Below are 7,212 nucleotides of genomic sequence, written 5' to 3' on the forward strand. Positions count from 1 at the left end.
TTTTCTTAATCAATCCTTGTGTTTTTTTTTTTTCCCGAATCACAATATTCCCTAGTGACTCTTCCCGTTTCTCTAATGGCAATGACTCACAAAGGTATTGCACACAACAGTAATACAAGGACAACAAACAATATTCCCGTGAGTACACAAATCATAACCTCTAAACAAATTCTCAGTCTGCGTTGTACGCCACTACAGACCGAGTCCTTAACTTATCCTAATAACAGCTGATAAAACTTAAGGTTCCGTACCCAAACTCTTTGATCGATTGCGCTCTTTTTCTTTTTAATAGTCTTATCACAAAAGAACCCCTTCCGAATTAAAAACAATAAAAATCTTATCACATAAGAACCTTCGATCGATTATTAGCGCTTTCTTTTTTTCTTTTCTTTTAATAGTCTTATCACATAAGAACCCCTTCCGAATTAAAAACAATAAAAATCTTATCATATAAGAACCTGGAACCCTTTTCGATCGACTAGCGCTTTCTTTTACCTACTGAAACCTTCCCCGGGCTGTCTCGAGATTTTTTTTCAGAACCTGTTCTCTTCTGCTGGCGAGCTGAGAAAGAAATGGTTATAAAAAAAATACCTTTAACTTTTAAATGCCGAGTCTTGTAGATGCAGTACCTCAGCTGTGGACAACAGATTACATCTGCGATTCAACAGTGAAGAAACCTCTTGTGAGCAAAGGCTCACCTTGTTTGGCCACCGAAGCCTTTCACTGGAGAGGCACTATGCCTGTATCCGTTTTACTCACAGAACAGAGAGTATGCATCTCGGTGGAACCTCCAATAACTGTCGAAATCTCGACCTCCGAAAAGAATGACTCCGACACTTACAGCTCCGATGGAAGTTTCCCTTTTAATTTACTTGCTCGCAAGGGGTAAGTTTCACTCAGTCAAGGGCTAAAATGAAACCTCCAATAATGGTACAGCTTCACAAGATATTTATACAGTAAAACCCAAGTTCTGGCCTCTCCCTGTGTATTGCTCTGTCTCACAGTCAGTGAATACAGATAAAGAGTTAATTACTATATCCTGGTACTGAAATGGTATCCAGATATTTCCTTTTGTCAGGGTTATCAGAAAGCCAAACGGCCATTACTCCATGAGTCATAGGTAATGGGCGATCACCTGTCTTGTATTGTATCAGGATTATCCAATTTCCTGGTCAATTTACCTGTTTGCTTCAAATGGATGAGGTAAAGGAAAGAGATAATGGCTAGAAGACAAGGGTGGGGTGACATGGAACTCCTGTAGTGTAGACAATAGGAGAGCACCATGGGGGTTACTTGTCTCAGCATGACTTGTCTCCTAGCTGTCTGATAACCATCAGCCATCTAACAGCAGGTTTAGCTGTTTAAAATAAGCTGGCTGCTAAAATGCAGAAAGTTCTGGAAGGGCCAGGACTCCATTTTAATCAAAAGGCACACAAATACCGTTTGGTATCAGCTTAGATAAAAATACATTTCCACACCACCGATTTCCAACCCGAAAAGGACCCATTTATCCCAAATCTCTGCTTTCTGTTAGCCAGCCAATTCTCGATCTATGCTAATACATTTCCTCTGACTCCGCGTATCTTTATCTTCTGCAGTAACCTTTTGTATGGCACCTTATCGAATGCCTTTTGGAAATCTAAATACACCACATCCATCGGTCCACCTCTATCCACCATGCTCGTTATATCCTCAAAGAATTCCAGTAAATTAGTTAAACATGATTTCCCTTTCATGAATCCAGGTTGCGTCTGCTTGATTGCACTATTCCTATCTAGATGTCCCGCTATTTCTTCCTTAATGATAACTTCAAGCATTTTCTCCACTGCAGATGTTAAACTAACCGGCCTATAGTTACCTGCCTTTTGTCTGCCCCCTTTTTTAAACAGAGGCATTACATTAGCTGCTTTGCAATCCGATGGCACCTCCCCAGAGTCCAGAGAATTTTGGTAGATTATAACAAATGCATCTGCTATAACTTCCGCTATCTCTTTTAATACCCTGGGATGCATTTCATCAGGACCAGGGGACTTGTCTACCTTGAGATCCATTAGCCTATCCAGCACTACCCCCCTAGTGATAGTGATTGTCTCAAGGTCCTCCCTTCCCACATTCCCATGACCAGCAATTTTTGGCATGGTTTTTGTGTCTTCCACTGTGAAGACCGAAGCAAAATAATTGTTTAAGGTCTCAGCCATTTCCACATTTCCCATTATTAAATCCCCCTTCTCATCTTCTAAGGGACCAACATTTACTTTAGCCACTCTTTTCCGTTTTATATATCGGTAAAAGCTTTTACTATCTGTTTTTATGTTTTGCGCAAGTTTACTTTCGTAATCTATCTTTCCTTTCTTTATTGCTTTCTTACTCATTCTTTGCTATCGTTTAACATTTTCCCAATCTTCTAGTTTCCCACTAACCTTGGCCACCTTATACGCACTGGTTTTTAATTTGATACTCTCCTTTATTTCCTTGGTTATCCACGGCTGGTTATCCCTTCTCTTACCGCCCTTCTTTTTCACTGGAATATATTTTTGTTGAGACTCCCAAAGCAAGTGCTCTACTCGGAGCTCCTTCAAATGAGCCAAAGGTGGGCAGCGGAAATGCTACAAGGACACCCTCAAAGCATCCCTGATAAAGTGCGACATCCCCACTGACACCTGGGAATCCCTGGCCCAAGACCGCCCTAAGTGGAAGAAGTGCATCCGAGAGGATGCTGAGCACCTTGAGTCTCAACGCCGAGAGCATGCACAAATCAAGCGCAGACAGCGGAAAGAGCGTGCGGCAAACCAGTCCCACTCATTCCTTCCCCCAATGAATGTCTGTCCCACCTGTGACAGAGTCTGTGGCTCTCATATTGGACTGTTCAGCCACCAAAGAACTCACTTCAGGAGTGGAAGCAAGTCTTCCTCGATTCCGAAGGACTGCCTATGATGATGATGCCAATTTATGGAGAGCAGCTGACATAAAAATCCACACCAAAGTTTTTAAGGTCATCATTAACTCAATAATTAGTTTTGCGATTTTTTTTCATGTTTAACCCTACTCTCCAAATGCATGTTTTTGGCAGCGCGTCTCGGAATGTCTATTGGGAATTTACCCGTGATTTGCAAATATGTGCTCCCGGTGGATGTGGCTTCCTATTGGGCGTTTGCAGCCCTACTTTTTCCATGAAGTTTTGTATTTGGCTTTGTGCTGAGTAATAATTTGGTTCCTAAAGCTGCTATGTGGCAGTTCATTGTTCAGTTCTAATCTATCTGCATTACATTTCATAGCACATTATCACAAATTAAACAGTTCCAAATCAGATTAAATGATTCAGAATGTTTTATTAATCTACTACCAACATGAAAAGCATAATTGCTTTTGCTAAAGATAACTATAACTCTACAATCAACGGCAGTCATCCTACAAAATACCTTTTCAAAGATTACACCTTTTAATATGGAAATATAATGTCAATAAAAGACAATGACATTTGTAATGCAGCATTTCTGATTACCACAAAAGCTCATTTTCTTTAAAGTACAACCATGTGTTTAATGTCTCTAAAGTGATACAAATTTGTTGCAGTAGAATATGGAAGACAATGAAAAAGCAAAATACCAACAGCAGAGATCAATCATTTTATTTTAACCATCGTGTTTTTATTGTTCAACCGAATGCAACTGATGTAGTGAGTGTTGTGTCGATATTGGATTGAAACCTTCTACTGATATGGAATTTTGAGAAGGTTCATAACTGGTCCCACTGCCCCCGAAGTTGCTTTATGATTGGCAGCTGCAGCATAGACTCAACATGTAGAGTAAAGAGCACATCGAATTCACTTTGAAGTGTTTGCTGTTTATTACTTACGGTATGCAGTAACACATGTTACATGCTGTTAAGGAGTGGAAATAATGAGCTGGGATTCTACCAGAATATTTTATTTGCAATACGGATGAGAGCAAGAGACATTTGATGCCAGAAGAGTCAGCTTCTTACAGCCCATGTGATTTTCAGCTGAGTTGCACATTATGGGATCATTTTCCGGGTATGCACTGGTGACAAGGAAGCTTGCCCTTTGCCAACACATATCTAAAAATCACAGGCACACTTTCTATGATTTCATGTCCAATGATTTCAATGGACAGATTTTCGTGAAGCATAGATAGAGAAATACTGGCAGCACATATTTGGAAAACTAACCCCATATTGTAATTTCAATGAATGTGATTATATCAGTGCAGATTCTACATCCGCCATTATATGTATCAGCTACATAATCATTAAAAAATAAATAAATGCTAGCCACTGGGAATACAGGCATTCTATCGGCCCCTGTGCCCATCCTTCAAAATGTGTCCTTCCCAGTGAAACTAGAAACGGCAGGTAATCTAGCAAGTAATTAGAAAAGCTTCAGAAGAATATGGGACAGCTCTGAGGTTGCATCATGTCTTATAAAGTAACCAAAAGATGTCAGAGCTGCTACACTGATTACTGGTATGAAGAGAGACTGTGCAATTTGTTGACGGTCTCCAGTTTGAGACAGTTGGAATTAAAACAGGCATTGACATTGTTTGCAATATCTATACTGTGCAGTGTTGTTAAAAAAATGTCATTTTTAATCATGTATTTTTTTAAAAGACAGCCACATTTCACTCATTAAGTTAATTACTTTACAATACCATAAATACAGTGGCCTGAAAAATCTGCAGCCATTTTGGCAGTAAGTCGCTGTAAATTTGACAGATGTCCAACAGTACAAGTGAAAACAAGGTTGGGTTCTGGATACGCCAGATGTCAAAGTTTCTGTGATGCCGTTGTGGAAACAGAGCCTGGTCCTTACAAGGCCATCACTATAAATGTGGTCAGGGTAGGGCAGAGTGGAGGAGATGAAGACAGCAAGCAACATGCGTGGGCAATGCTGCCTTCAAACATCAGAGCTCCCAAGTGCTGGGCCTTCATTCGGAACCACGCATGTTTGGCATGGCTACATCTGCTCAGGCCAAGCATACTAGCCGACCCACATGGAAGTCCAAGCTGGGATGTGGCCTGAACCCTAAAGATTAGATACTGAACTTTTAAGGATCCATTCAAAAGGACCCCTTTATATGATGCCCACTGATGGCAACTAAACTCTGTATCCAGTAGTAGGGGGAGTATGGGGGAACCCCCTCAGCCTGGACACTTCAGTCAGACTTTCTGGCCGAACAGGAGTGGCACAAACCTAAATGTGCTCCCGATGGCACCAGCACCCACTAATAGTAGGGAAATGAAGGGCCTCCCCCTGACCACGTAAACGTTGGCAGGATCGCTAATGTCTTGCCTGTGTCCAACCTTGTAAGGCTTGAATAGGCAAGGCTGTGTGTCCTGCTGAGATATGCTTATGCATAAGATGCAATGAAATCTCGGCCTTTTGGCTAAGATCATGCGTAACTGACCTGACAGGGGAGTAGCCACCATGACCTCCGGGTGGTTCTCCCTGGATCAGGAAGGTATATGCTTGCTTTTTTGGAAACAGGAGGTGGGTGGGGTGGCTTGACCCATCCACCTCCATGGAGGTGTGTGGGGGACCTGACCCATCCACCTCCATGGCACGAACCTGGTATTGCAGTACTTCCAGGAACGGTGCAGTGGCTCTAGGCCTTTTGGCTAAGAGCATTGGCGCAGAGAGATCCTTGGCGTGTGCAAGGTGACCTCTGGCGTTTGTGATTTGACAAAGAATTGGAACGATTGGCTACGAATTTCCAAAAAAAAAAAAGATGCAATGAAAGGGCTATAAGATGATGAGAAGGTGACAGTGAACATTGAACAGGTTGACAGTTTAAACTTTGTGGCATGGTCATCTACTTTGGTCCTGTTGGTTAGTCTTCCCTTGACTGGTTCCTTAAAGTGTGCTGTTTTCTCCTGCACCTGTTTCTAGGTTCTGCCAGGAATGATGTACCACTGTCCTCTAGGCAGGGTACCCTGGAATACTAAAACAGACAATCCTCTTCATTCCCTTTTCATGCAGCAAAATGTCCATTTCACCAGCCATCAAACTGAGGTCATTGATGTGCTGCTTTTTATCTACCCACAGACTTCATTCCATGCATTCTTATTATGTTGTCTGTTCTTTTGATCTTGTCTACCAGTTCTTCTCCCTACCCCACACAACCTTTGCAAAGGTTGATAGCTACTGTAATCACTTTTGAAAAAGACTTCAGCATTTTATCCTCTACTTTTTAAAATTCACTGGCAAGGCTGGCATTTTGTTACCTGGTTAACCTTGAGAATGTGGTGGTGAGCCTTCTTGAACTGCTGGAGTCCTTGTGGTGAAAATACTTGCACAATGCTGTTAGGTAGGGATTTCCGAGATTTTGACTGAGCGATGATGAACATTGATATATGTCTAAGTTGGGATGGTGTGTGAGTTAGAGCAGAATTTGCAAGTGGTGTTGTTCTCATGCACCTGCTGCTCTTGTCCATCTAGGTGGTGGAACTTGTGGGTATGGGAGGTGCTACTGAAGAAGCCTCGAGGAGTTTCTACACTACAGCCACAGTACGCTGGTGGTGGAGGGAGTGAATGTTTAAATTGGTGGATGGGGTGCCAATCAAGCGGACTGCTTTGTCCTGGATTGTATTGCATTTCTTGAGTGTTTTTGCAGCTGCACTCAATCCAGGCAAGTGGAGAGTATTCCGTCACACTCCAATGGAAAAGAAAATCGGGCGAGGTGTAAAACATGTGGCCCAATCATTATTACCTGTTTTTTGTCCAGTGATAACATTTAAAATTACCAATGTAATGTATTAATAGCACTCAAATTTCCTGGGGCAGAGTATTTGAATGTTTTTCAAAGATCAAGGTGTAGACTGAGGCACGTGTAAGGTGTAGATTTGTGGCAGGAGGCAAATTGGTGTACAAGTGAAATTTAAAGAAATGGGGACAGTTAAATGGGACTGTCATTGTGAGACGACAACATTCTGAAAGCCTCTAGAAAAGCTCAGAAAGCATCTTAACACATTAATAGCTTTTGCTATGGCTGAAGGGGCACAAGATTAAGAAATGACAGAAAAAAAAGGAAGCCCCATGTGCAGGCTTGAGGCCGCAATCGACCAGTTCTATCACTGGCTGTGCCAGCCCTCTGATGCATGTTAGCAGCAGATGTCCTTACAGCAGATGGCACAGCTCCGTATCTGGCTTTGCTCACCCTGATCCTGTGAAGACATTTTCCCACAGCCATGCCAGGC

General features: G+C 42.1%; 1 pseudogene; it reads left to right on the forward strand.

Annotated features, from left to right (window-relative positions):
- The first annotated feature begins 5,382 nt into the window (after nucleotides 1-5,382).
- Nucleotides 5,383-5,621, forward strand: LOC139275423 (U2 spliceosomal RNA; annotated as a pseudogene).
- The last annotated feature ends 1,591 nt before the right edge of the window (nucleotides 5,622-7,212 follow it).

The sequence above is a fragment of the Pristiophorus japonicus genome, chromosome 10, assembly GCF_044704955.1.
Source record: "Pristiophorus japonicus isolate sPriJap1 chromosome 10, sPriJap1.hap1, whole genome shotgun sequence".
NCBI lineage: Eukaryota > Metazoa > Chordata > Chondrichthyes > Pristiophoridae > Pristiophorus > Pristiophorus japonicus.